Source organism: Lepus europaeus (genome assembly GCF_033115175.1).
Source record: "Lepus europaeus isolate LE1 chromosome 23 unlocalized genomic scaffold, mLepTim1.pri SUPER_23_unloc_1, whole genome shotgun sequence".
NCBI classification, from domain to species: Eukaryota; Metazoa; Chordata; class Mammalia; order Lagomorpha; family Leporidae; genus Lepus; species Lepus europaeus.
In genome coordinates, this window is record NW_026909015.1 from 629,378 (window position 1) to 643,497 (window position 14,120).

The window sequence follows — 14,120 nt, forward strand, 5'->3', positions numbered from 1 at the left end:
AGAAGTCAGCTTGTGAAGAGCCCTGGCAGCTCTGCCAAGAGTTGGATCACTGGAAATGGACCTGCCCTGGAGTCGAAGGATGCCCAGGTCAGAGGCACAGATCTTATTACCTCTAAGCTGAAAAGCCCTTCACTCAGCCCAACTTCCAAAGTGACCACTGCAGCTGAGGGGATGGTCAAGTAGGGTCAGCAACATTCCAGGCAGAACTGTAAATTTCTTGTTAGAGATGCCCCCTGCCTTTACCTGGCCAGCTCTCCTCCCAGCCCAGCCAAGTAATGAAAGTCAACAGAGTGCCTTCCCCTAGGAGGTTCACACCTCCCTTAGGATATACCCCATGTGAAGAGATAGATAGGCCTGGGCCTCTGAATTTACAAGGCCTAAAGCCCACCAGATTATTATCAAGCCCCTTCTATCAGGTTCTATTTGCCTCTCAATGAGAAAACTTAATTGTAGCTTAGACAGCACCTTTCTTAGCTCCTCTAATAATGACTCTGTCCTTTGTTCTAGGCCCTGTCTAGTGCACTTGGGCCTCATTCCTTTGTAATCATAACCTCTACTCTACCACCAATGGCTCTACTCCCAACCTGTGTGTACTGATGGTCCTCTTCCCCACTTAATGCTGTATAATTTTTCAGACCTGGTTAATGCCACTCTTAGGATCATTGGTTACTATCCTCACTCTGTCTTTTATGACCTTGTCTAAATATGATCAGAGTCGGCAAATTGGAAGGCTTCCATAGCCTTGGAAACTCATGATGATAGCCTAGGATGGTTATTGGCACCATAAACTAGAGTGTCAATTTGTTGGGTCAACAACAGGAGCCACTGTGCACTTGCTCTTCATGTGGGATCTCTGTCCTTAATATGCTGTACATTTTGATTTAATGCTATAACTAGTACTCCAACAGTATGTTTCACTTTGTGTTTCTATGTGGGTGCAAACTGTTGAAATCTTTATACTAAATTGATCTTCTGTATATAAAGAGAATTGAAAATGAATCTTGATGTGAATGGAAGGGGAGAGGGAGCGGGAGAGGGGAGGGTTGCGGGTGGGAGGGAAGTTATGGGAGGGGGAAGCCATTGTAATCCATAAGCTGTACACTGGAAATTTATAGTCATTAAATAAAAGTTAAAAAAAAACAATTGCTCTAGCTTTCTCCCTATCAAACATGAATGTGTAGTTCCTTGGTATGCATATGGAACTAATCAGCATTTGCAGCACAAAATGAAATTTCCTCTACTGAAATTCATTCTAAACCGAAAACTCCGTTGATAATATCCAGAACACACAAACACAGAGCCTGTAGCAAGATCTGGGATTGAGTTAGCCATAACACAAGAGGATATTTCTGGTTTCATCCAGTCATATCCGACAAAGTGTTGTGGAACTGGTATGCAATGGACTCAGAAAATAACCCTAAAACTGGTTTTCAAAAAAAGCTAAGTATTTTCTATGCCAAGTGTATAAAATGTCATCTATACAAACACAAATATCATGATTGTTTGCAGCAATTGCTCCAGCTTTCTGCCTAGAAAACATGAATGTGTTGAGTTTGCGTCTCCATGTGGAACTAATTAGTGTTTCACAGCACAAAAGAAAATATTGCCTGATTAAATTCATTCAAAACCATAAGTCCAAGAAATCCAAGATGGCGGAATAGGAAGGGAACACATTGATATTCTTCGGCAAGACACAGGTTAATAAAAGTGGAGATACTGCAGGGTCAAGGAAGAGTAGGGGAAGAAACAGCAGAGGAATCTCTTCCGGAACTAGTGATTCACAGTGGACCTGCGTGGAGAGCGTGGGTGCCCAAGTTCGGGACACCAGCAGCAGACTCAACGCACCAGCGCTGGAACGCGAGGTGAGCCGAACCTCCATAGACCGAGACACCAGCGGGCAAGCGGAAAGAGGAGGCTAGAGGGAACGAGGCTTGAAACTCCGTGGGGAAAAGTTCACCAGGCTAACTAGAAGAGAGAGAGGGAAAAAAAAAGTGACCGAAACGGACACGAGTTTCTCTCTCTCCGCTCACCCCTCAAGGGCGAGCAAGACAAAGAGCAGGCGCCATTTTGGACATACATCATAAGCAGGGCGACCTCAGGTCTGCAACGGCCCTGAGCCTAGCAGAAAAACCTGACTCTGGGGGGAGGGGTGAAATAACTGGAGATTAGCATCTAACTTGGCAACCCAGTGGGAGACTGCAGGAGAATTGGAGCCCACACCGAGGGCAGCAGAGATTCCCTGTGTGGTCCTTGGGAAAGAGCTTCCAATCTCTGGCTCCTGTGGGTATATCATTTGCCTGCTAACTACCTCCAATTACACTCAGCTGTGCGGAATTACTTCCCTTTTGAATCAACAAAAGAAAGAGACATTTACCACACCTAACCTGGGAGTGTCATCTTGACACACCCTCAACCCTGAGGAACCAAACACAGCTCTCAGTCCACACCCATCTCAAGCCTCTAAGGCTCCACCAAAAGCAGACAGTCCACTTAATCTAGAGTCATAGTATAACAAGAAAAAAAAAACACCACAGTGAAGAAACCAAATATCTCCAACATGCCATACAACAAACGCAAAAACCAAGCTAACAAGAACAAGGAAGACACTATGACGCCCACAAATGAAAAAGACACCCCAACTCAAGATTATGAAGATGATGAGATAGAAGAAATGCAAGAAGCGGAACTCAAAAAATTGATAAGAACATTAAGAAGTTCTCAAAAACAAATTCCTGAACTACAGAAATCCTTTAAGGACAAGATAGAAAATCTCTCTCGTGAAAGTGAAATATTAAGGAGGAATCAAAATGAAATGAAACAACTAGTGGAACAAGAAATGGTAATTGTGACGAGAAATCATAATGAAATGAAGAATTCAATAGATCAAATGACAAACACATTAGAGAGCCTTAAAAACAGAATGGGCGAAGCAGAAGAGAGAATATCAGACTTAGAAGACAGAGAACAGGAAAGGAAACAGGCAAATCAAAGAAAAGAAGAAGAAATTAGAAATCTAAAAAATATTGTCGGGAATCTACAGGATACCATTAAAAACCCAACATTCGGGTTCTAGGAGTTCCTGAAGGCATGGAGAGGGAGAAAGGATTAGAAGGCATTTTCAGTGAGATACTAGCAGAAAATTTCCCAGGTTTGGAGAAGGACAAAGGCATCTTAGTACAGGAAGCTTATAGAACCCCTAATAAACATGACCAAAAGAGATCCTCACCACGACACGTCATAATCAAACTCACCACAGTGAAACATAAAGAAAAGATTCTAAAAGGTGCAAGAGAGAAACGTCAGATTACTCTCAGAGGATCTCCAATTAGACTCACAGCAGACTTCTCATCAGAAACCCTACAAGCTAGAAGGGAATGGCGAGACATAGCCCAGGTACTAAGAGAGAAAAACTGCCAGCCCAGAATAGTATATCCTGCAAAGCTCTCATTTGTGAATGAAGGTGAAATTAAGACTTTTCATAGCAAACAGAAACTGAAAGAATTTGTTGCCACTCATCCTGCCCTGCAAAAGATGCTTAAAGATGTGTTACACACAGAAACACAGAAACATGGTCACCAATATGAAAGAAGGTAAAGGAAGGAAACCTCACAGCAAAAGATCACAGGAAGCTCAATTTCTCTTTGACATAGAATTAAACTCTGATGCACTGTTAGAGCAATGTGTTAAAGTAATCTATTATGTTCTCTTGATGTCTGTTAAATTCTAATTGTTCAAAAACAGCTGAATTTTTATTAAGAGCTATGGGTTATTTAACTATGTGCTTATTTTCCAAGACTTGAATAATCACCTTGTAACAATGATCAAATTTGGTCTATGTTATGTCATGATTTTAAGGAATCTTAGTTCAACCAGATATTTTGGATTTTGATATTGGTCTATTATGCTATGTTATATGTGCGTACATATTGTATGTCCACATGGGGAAATTTTATTAAGAGTTTTATTTTAAATGGCTTATAGATAAGATTGTCCATAAATTTAAGCTGCTAAAAGCAATCAAAGATACATTTTAATTGGTGTGACCTGAATCTGTGTATCATATGTTTTAAACGTGTTGGTATAAAGAAACTAAAAACATTTTATATGGTTGTGCTTAACTTTACTGGTTAAACAAACTACACCATGTTAGATATTTAAGAGGTGTTTTCAAATACATGATTCTTAAAATTTATAGAAGGCATTGGACCTTCTGGTAAATGTTTTGTTAAGTTGTTATGTAATGGTTGAAACGGTTTGCTAAGTATTCATGTAATATTGCTATTGTCAGCAAGCGATCTAGGACTTGCTCCCTCATTTCTCTATTCTAAGCCCAACTTGTTCTTTAATTTCTCTATTCTCTTCAAGCTAGGAAACTAATTCTATTATGAAGGAATCTGTAGGATGCACAATTTAATCTTTAGACCTTATAAAAGAGATGGCTAACATTTTTCTGTAATAGCATAGCCAAAATAAGAGCTTAAATAATAATCTCATAGCTAGATTCACATCGCCATCAGCGAAGTATACAGTAAGTAGAAAAAAAAAACCTCCCTTTCAGACCAAAGGGAAAGAAAGTTTTAAAGTGAGAATATAATTTTCCTCATGGGCATTGTCTACCTTAGAAAAAGTACTACAGAACATGCCTGTGACTATAGACTTGTAGTTCAGGCCACCGAAGATTAGAGATGGGACATGGGCACTCCCTTGACTTGCATCCTCTGGTCTGCTTTAACACAAACCAGGAGGAAAAGAAAGCTAGGCATCAGAAGCAATGGGTGGCAGGCCTATTAATGGCTGATCTGTACAGTGGTCTGCCCTCAAGGAGACACAACAGGCCAGTCCACTGCAGTGGCTTTCAATGTGGTAAGCCTGGGCTTCAGCAGAAGTCAGCTTGTGAAGAGCCCTGGCAGCTCTGCCAAGAGTTGGATCACTGGAAATGGACCTGCCCTGGAGTCGAAGGATGCCCAGGTCAGAGGCACAGATCTTATTACCTCTAAGCTGAAAAGCCCTTCACTCAGCCCAACTTCCAAAGTGACCACTGCAGCTGAGGGTATGGTCAAGTAGGGTCAGCAACATTCCAGGCAGAACTGTAAATTTCTTGTTAGAGATGCCCCCTGCCTTTACCTGGCCAGCTCTCCTCCCAGCCCAGCCAAGTAATGAAAGTCAACAGAGTGCCTTCCCCTAGGAGGTTCACACCTCCCTTAGGATATACCCCATGTGAAGAGATAGATAGGCCTGGGCCTCTGAATTTACAAGGCCTAAAGCCCACCAGATTATTATCAAGCCCCTTCTATCAGGTTCTATTTGCCTCTCAATGAGAAAACTTAATTGTAGCTTAGACAGCACCTTTCTTAGCTCCTCTAATAATGACTCTGTCCTTTGTTCTAGACCCTGTCTAGTGCACTTGGGCCTCATTCCTTTGTAATCATAACCTCTACTCTACCACCAATGGCTCTACTCCCAACCTGTGTGTACTGATGGTCCTCTTCCCCACTTAATGCTGTATAATTTTTCAGACCTGGTTAATGCCACTCTTAGGATCATTGGTTACTATCCTCACCCTGTCTTTTATGACCTTGTCTAAATATGATCAGAGTCGGGGAACTTGGAAGGCTTCCATAGCCTTGGCAACTCATGACGACAGCCTAGGGTGGTTACTGGTGCCATAAACTAGAGTGTCAATTTGTTGGGTCAACAACAGGAGCCACTGTGCGCTTGCTCCTGATGTGGGATCTCTGTCCTTAATGTACTGTACATTTTGATTTAATGCTATAACTAGTACTCAAACAGTATGTTTCACTTCGTGTTTCTATGTGGGTGCAAACTGTTGAAATCTTTACTTAATGTATACTAAATTGATCTTCTGTATATAAAGAGAATTGAAAATGAATCTTAATGTGAATTGAAGGGGAGAGGGAGCGGGAGAGGGGAGGGTTGCGGGTGGGAGGGAAATTATCGGAAGAGGAAGCCATTGTAATCCATAAGCTGTATACTGGAAATTTATATTCATTAAATAAAAGTTAAAAAAAAACATAAGTCCATTGAAAATATCAAGAAAACACAAAGCAGAGCCTGTAGCAAGATCTGGGATTGAGTTAGTCATAACACAAGAGGCTATTTCTGGTTTCATCCAGTCATATCCGGACAAAGAGTTGTGGAACTTGTATGCAATGGACAAGAAAATAGCCCTCAAACTGGTTGAGTAGAAAAACAAACTCTTATTCTTGGGCAAGACCAAAAATTGTCATGTTTCCAAATGTAAATATCATGTTTGTTTCCCACAATTGCTCTAGTTTTCTCCCTAGAAAACACGAATGTGTAGAGGGTTTGTCTGGATATGGCATTAATTAGCATTTACTAGCACAAAACAAAATTTCACGTACTGAAATTCATTCCAAAATGTAAAGTCCATTGATAATATCCAGAAAACAAAAACATAGAGTCTGTAGCAAGATCTGGGATTGAGTTAGCCATAACACAAGAGGATATTTCTGGTTAAATCCAGTCATATACGGACAAAGTGTTGTGCAATTGGTATGCAATGGACTCAGAAAATCACAGTCAAACTGGTTTTGGAGAAAATCGAAGTACTTTCTATGGCAAGTGCATAAAATGTCGTCTATACAAACACAAATATCATGTTTGTTTGCAGCAATTGCTCTAGCTTTCTGCCTACTAAACATGAATGTGTTGAGTTTGTGTCTCCCTATGGGACTAATTAGTGTTTTCCAGCTCAAAAGAAAATATTCCCTGCTTAAGTTCATTCAAAATCAAAAAGTCCAATGATAGCATCCAGAAAACACAAACACAGAGTGTGAAGCAAGTTCTGGGTTTGAGTTAGCCATAACTCAAGAGGATATTTCAGGTTTCATCCAGTCATATCCGGACAAAGTGTTGTGGAACTCTTATGCAATAGACTCAGAAAATCACCCTCAAATAGCGTTTGCAGAAAAGCAAACTCGTATTCTTGGGGAGGTGCAAAAAATGTCATATTTACAAATATAAATATCATGTTTCTTTGCCACAACAGCCCTAGCTTTCTCCCTAGAAAACACGATTGTGGAGAGGTTTTGTTGCATATGGAACCAATTAGATTTCCAGCACAAAATGAAATTTCCTGCACTGAAATTCATTCTAATTCATAAAGTCCATTGATAATATCCAGAAAACACAAACCCAAAGGCCGTAGCAAGGTCTGGGATTGAGTTAGCCATAACACAAGAGGATATTTCTGCTTTCATTCACTCATATCTGGACAAAGTGTTGTGGAACTGGTGTTCAATGGACTCAGATATTGCAGTCAAATTTGTTTTGAGTAAAGCGAAGTGTTTTCTTAGGCAAGTGCATAAAATGTCATCTATACAAACACAATTATCATGTTTGTTTGCAGCAGTTGGTCTAGCTTTCTGCATAGAAAACCCGAATGTGTTCGTTTGTGTCTCCATGTGGAACTAATTAGTGTTTCCCAGCACAAAAGAAAATATTCCCTGCTAAAATTCATTCAAAACCATGAAGTCCATTGATAATATCAAGGAAACACGAACACAGAGTCTGTAGCAAGATCTGGGATTGAGTTAGCCATAACACAAGAGGATATTTCTGGTTTCATCCAGTCATATCCGGACAAAGTCTTGTGGAATGGTATGCAATGGACTCAGATATATCACAGTGAAACTGGTTTTGGAAAAAAGCAAAGTATTTTCTAAGGGAAGTGCATAAAATGTCATCTAGACAAACACAAATATCATGTTTGTTTGTAGCAATTGCTCTAGTTTTCTCCCTAGAATACACGAATGTGTGGATGTTTGGCCTGCATATGGAACCAATTAGTATTTCCAGGACGAAAAGAAATTTTCCCTACTGAAATTCTTTCCAAAACGTAAAGTCCATTGATAATATCAAGAAAACACAAAGCAGAGCATGTAGTAAGATCTGGGGTTGAGGTAGCCATAACACAAGAGGATATTTCTGATTTCATCCAGTCATATCCGGACAAAGTGTTGTGGAACTGGTATGCAATGGACTCAGAAAATCACAGTCAATCTGGTTTTGGAGAAAAGCAGTTACTTAGGCAAGTACATAAAATGTCATCTATACAAGCACAAATATCATGTTTGCAGCAATTGCTCTAGCTTTCTGCCTAGAAAACACGAATGTGTTGAGTTTGTGTCTCCATAGGGAACTAATTAGTGTTTCCAAGCACAAAAAAATTCCCTGCTTAAATTCATTCAAAACCATAAAATCCATAAATAATATCAAAAAAACACAAAGCAGAGCCTGTAGCAAGATCTGGGATTCAGTTAGCCATAATACAAGAGGATATTTCTGGTTTCATCCTATCATACCAGACAGTGTTGTGGAACTGGTATACAAAGGACTCAGAAAATCACCCTCAAACTGGTTTTGTAGAAAATCAAACTCATATTCTTGGGAAAGTGCAAAAAATGTCATGTTTACAAATATAAATATCATGTTTGTTTGCAACAATTTCTCTAGCATTCTCCCTAGAAAACACGAATGTGTAGACGTTTGGTCTGCATATGGAACCAATTAGCATTTCCAGCACAAAAAGAAAATGCTCCTACTGATATTCATTCAAAACCATAAGTCCATTAAAATATCAAGAAAACACAAAGCAGAGCCTGTAGCAAGATCTGGGATTGAGTTAGCCATAACACAAGAGGATATTTCTGGTTTCATCCAGTCATATCCGGACAAAGCGTTGTGAAACTGGTATGCAATGTTCTCAGATAATCACAGTAAAACTGATTTTGTAGAAGAGCAAACTCATTTTCTTGGTCAAGTGGATTAAAAGTCATGTTTACAAAAATAAATATCCTGTTTGTTTGCAATAATTGCTCTAGCTTTCTCCCTTGAAAATGCGTATGTGTAGACTTTGGTCTGCATACGGAACTAATTAGCATTTGCCAGTACAAAAAAAAGATGTCCTCTACTGAAATTCATTTCAAAATGTAAAGTCCATTGATAATCTCCAGAAAACACAAACACAGAGCCTGTAGGAAGATCTGGGATTGAGTTAGCCATAACACAATAGGATATTTCTGGTTTCATCCAGTCATATCTGGACAAAGTGTTGTGGAACTGGTATGCAATGGACTCAGAAAATCACAGTCAAACTGGATTTGTAGAAAAGCAAACTCATTTTCTTGGTCAAGTGGATAAAACGTATTGTTTACAAATACAAATATCATGTTTGTAACACTTGCTCTAGCTTTCTACCTAGAAAACATGAATGTGTAGACGTTTGGCCTGCATATGGAACCAATTAGCATTTCCGGCACAAAACGAAATTTCCTCTACTGAAATTCATTCCAAAACGTAAAGTCCATTAATAATATCCAAAAAACACAAACACAGAGTCTGCAGCAAGATCTGGGATTGAGTTAGCCATAACACAAGAGGATATTTCTTGTTTCATCCAGTCATATCCGGACAAAGTGTTGTGGAAATGGTATGCAATGGATTCAGAAAATAACCCTCAAACTGGTTTTGGAAAAAAGCAAACTCGTATTCTTGGGCAAGTGGAAAAAATTTCATGTTTACAAATATAAATATCACGTTTCTTTGCCACAACAGCTCTAGCTTTCTGCCTAGAAAAGAGGAATGTGTTGAATTTGTGTCCCCATTTGATTGAATTAGTGTTTCCCAGGACAAAACAAAATGTCCCCTACTGAAATTCATTCCAAAACGTAAACCATTGATAAAATCCAGAAAACACAAACACAGATTCTTAGGAAGATATCGGATTGAGTTAGCTATAACACAAGAGGATATTTCTGGTTTCATCCAGTCATATCTGGACAAAGTGTTGTGGAACTGGTATGCAAAGGACTTAGAAAATCACAGTCAGACTGGTTTTGTAGAAAAACAAACTCATATTCTTGGGAAAGTGCAAAAATGTCATGTTTACAAATATAAATATCAGGTTTGTTTGCCACAATTGCTCTAGCTTTCTCCCTAGAAAACACGAATGTGTAGATGTTTGGTCTGCATATGGAACCAATTAGCATTTCAGGCACAAAAAGAAAATTTCCTACTGAAATTCATTCGAAACAATAAGTCCATTATAATATCAAGAAAACACAAAGCAGAGCCTGTAGCAAGATCTGGGATTGAGTTAGCCATAACACAAGAGGATATTTCTGGTTTCATCCAGTCATATCCGGACAAAGTTTGTGGAACTTGTATGGAATGCACTCAGACAATCACAGTTAAACTCCTTTTGGAGACAAGCAAAGTATTTTCTCAGGGACATGCATAAAATGTCATATATACAAACACAAATATCATGTTCGTTTGCAGCAATTGCTCTAGCTTCTGCGTAGCAAAGTGGAATGTGTTGAGTTTGTGTCTCCATAGGGAACTAATTAGTGTTTCCAAGCACAAAAAATATTCCCTGCTTAAATTCATTCAAAACCATAAAGTCCATAGATAATATCAAGAAAACACAAACACAGAGCCTGTAGGAAGATCTGGGATTGAGTTAGCCATAACACAAGAGGATATTTCTGGTTTCATCCAGTCATATCTGGACAAAGTGTTGTGGAACTGGTATGCAAAGGACTCAGAAAATCACCCTCAAACTGATTTTGTAGAAAAGCAAACTCATATTCTTTGGCAAGTCCAAAAATGTCATGTTTACAAATATAAATATCATGTTGGTTTGCCACAACTGTTCTAGCTTTCTGCCTAGAAAACACGAAAATGTAGACGTTTGGTCTGCATATGGAACCAATTAGCATTTCCAGCACAAAATGAAAATTACTCTACTGAAATTCATTCTAAAATGTAAAGTCCATTGGTAATATAAAGAAAACTCAAACATAGAGTCTGTAGGGCGATCGGGGATTGAGTTGGCCAAAACACAAGAGGATATTTCTGGTTTCATCCAGTCATATCCAGACAAAGTGTTGTGGAACTGGTATGCAATGGACTCAGAAAATAACCCTCAAACTGGTTTTGGAGAAAAGCAAAGTAGTTTCTTAGGCAAGTGCATAAAATGTCATCTATACAAACACAAATATCATGTTTGTTTGCAGCAATTATTCTAGCTTTCTGCCTAGAAAACACAAACGTGTTGAGTTCGTGTCTCCATGGGGAACTAATTAGTGTTTTCAAGCACAAAAAAAAATTCCCTGCTTAAATTCATTCAAAACCATAAAATTCATAAATAATATCAAAAAAACACAAAGCAGAGCCTGTAGCAAGATCTGGGATTCAGTTAGCTATAACACAAGAGGATATTTCTGGTTTCATCCAGTCATATACAAAGTGTTGTAGAACTGGTATACAAACGACTCAGAAAAGCACCCTCAAACTGGTTTTGTAGAAAATCAAACTCATATTCTTGGGAAAGTGCAAAAAATGTCATGTTTACAAACATAAATACCAGGTTTGTTTGCAACAATTGCTCTAGCTTTCTCCCTAGAAAACACGAATGTGTAGACATTTGGCCTGCATATGGAACCAATTAGCATTTCCAGCACAAAATGAAATTTCCTCTACTGAAATTCATTCTAAAATGTAAAATCCATTGATAATATCCAGAAAACACAAACACAGAGTCTGCTACAAGATGTGTGATTGAGTTAGCCATAACACAAGAGGATATTTCTTGTTTCATCCAGTCATATCTGGACAAAGTGTTGTGGAACTGGTATGCAATGGAGTCAGACAATTACAGGGAAACTGCTTTTGGAGAAAAGCAAAGTATTTTCTTAGACAAGTGAATAAAATATTATCTATATAAACACAAATATCATATTTGTTTGCAGCAATTGCTCTAGCTTTCTGCCTAGAAAACAGGAATGTGTTGAGTTTGTTTCTCCATGTCCATGTTGTTGCTAGACCCATGGTGGAGCTCAAGAAACCAACAATAAAATAAAGGAGTTGAGAAATGGGCAAAAGATATCAATGGATTTTATATATTGCATTTTCTTCAACCATTCATGCATCTATAGGCACCCTGGTTAATTCCTTACCTATTGTGAGTTATGTTGGAAACTGGAGCTCAGGTATATCTTTCAGCTGCTTATTTCACTTCAATCAAACATATGATAAGGTGTGGGATGAATGGGTCATAGATAATATTTGTTTTTTTTGTGGGGAACATTCACACTGATCTGAAAAATGGCTGTACTTTCATTCTAACAATGTATAAGGGCTCCTTTTTCTTCACTTCCTCACAAGCATTTATTTTTTGTCTGAGAATAGCTACTTTAACAGGAGTTCTAGTTTGCATACTTCATTCCTGAAGGCATAGAAAACCTAAACAGAATAATAACCATGATGTAGTTTGAATAAATAATAAAGGACCCATACATACAATCTATAAAAATTTATTCCTTAAGCCACAGAAAACAATACAGATCATTACCATGATGCTGATCAAGACAGAACAAAGACCCTTCTCAACAAAGAAAAGCCCAAGACCAGATGGCTTCACTGCTGAATCCTAACAAACTTTTAAAGAGGAACTAATTCCCTATCCCCAATTCTTCTCAAACTATTCAAAACAATCAATGGGGATGAAATCCTCTGAAATTGCTTATATGAGGACAGCATCACCTTAATTCCAAAAGCCAGAAAAAGATACAACAAAGAATGATAATCACTGACACTTATCCATGGTGAACAGAAGCAAAAATATTCAACAAAATATCACATAATTGAATCAAACAAAACTTCTGAAAGATTTTTTACCTGGAACAAGTAGGATTTATTGCCAGTACACAGAAAAGGTTCAACAGATGGATATCAATATAAACGACACATCACATTGACAAGTAGAATAAAACCATATAATTATCTCAATAGATGCAGAAAGTCATTTGATGAAAGACAACATCATCTCATGATAAAAACACTTATTTTTTACCACCATCAAGGCACTATATGACAAACACACAGCAAGCCTCATACTGAATGGGGAAAAGCTGGAAGCATTTCCTCCAAGATCCAGAACCTGACAAGGATGTCCACTCTCACCATAGTTCTGAATGTTTTAGCCAGAGGCATAAAGGCAAACAAAAGAAATCAAAGGGAAAGGAGGAAGTCAAGTTGTCACTGTTTGTGATATGGCATGATTCTCTATATATGTATATATACATAATATATATTATGCATATATATTATATAAAATGTATATATATATTATGTATATATATTAAAACCAAATGACTCCACTGAGAGACTACTGGAACTCATCAAAGAGTTTGACAGTGTTGCAGAATATAAAACTAATGCACAAAATCAATAGCCCTTGTATACACAAGGCCATGGCTGAGAATAACTTGGAAGATCATTATTATTCACAGTAGTTACAATGGACTTAAATACTTTGGAATAAATTGAATCAAAGATAGGAAAGATCTCTACAATCAAAATTACAAATCAATAAAGAAAGAAATAGAGGATGCCACAAAAATGGACCACTCTTCTATGCTCATGGATTGGAATAATTAATATCAAAATGTCCACTATATCCATTACAACTTACAAGTTTAGTACAATCCTGATGAAAATATCAATGTCATTCTTCTCATATGTAGAAAAGTGATGCTAAAATTCATATGCAAACAACAGAGAGCTGAATAGCTAAAGTGACCTTAAACAACTAAAGCAAGACTGGAGGCAACAAAATACCAGATTTCAATACATAATATACAGGGCAGTTATAACCGAAACAGCCTGGTACTGGAACAAAAATAGAGATGTTGACAAATGGAAAAGAATAGAAATACCAGAAACAAACCCACACATCTACAACTAACTAAAATGAGCCCCTGGAGAAAAGACAGTCTCTTCACCAAATGGTGCTGAGAACATTAGATCTACACATAGAGAAGCATGAAACAAGACCCTACCTTACACCTTATACAAAAATCAACTCAAAATGGACCATAGGCCTAAATCTAGGACCTGATACCATCGCATTATTAGAGGAAAATATTGGTGAAACTCTTCAATGCATTGGCATAAGCAAAAACTTCATGGAAAAAGCCTCAGAAGCACAGTCAGTAAAAGCAAAAATATAGACAAATGAGATTACATTAGGCTTAGAAGTTTCTGCACTGCAAAGGAAACACTCAAAAACATGA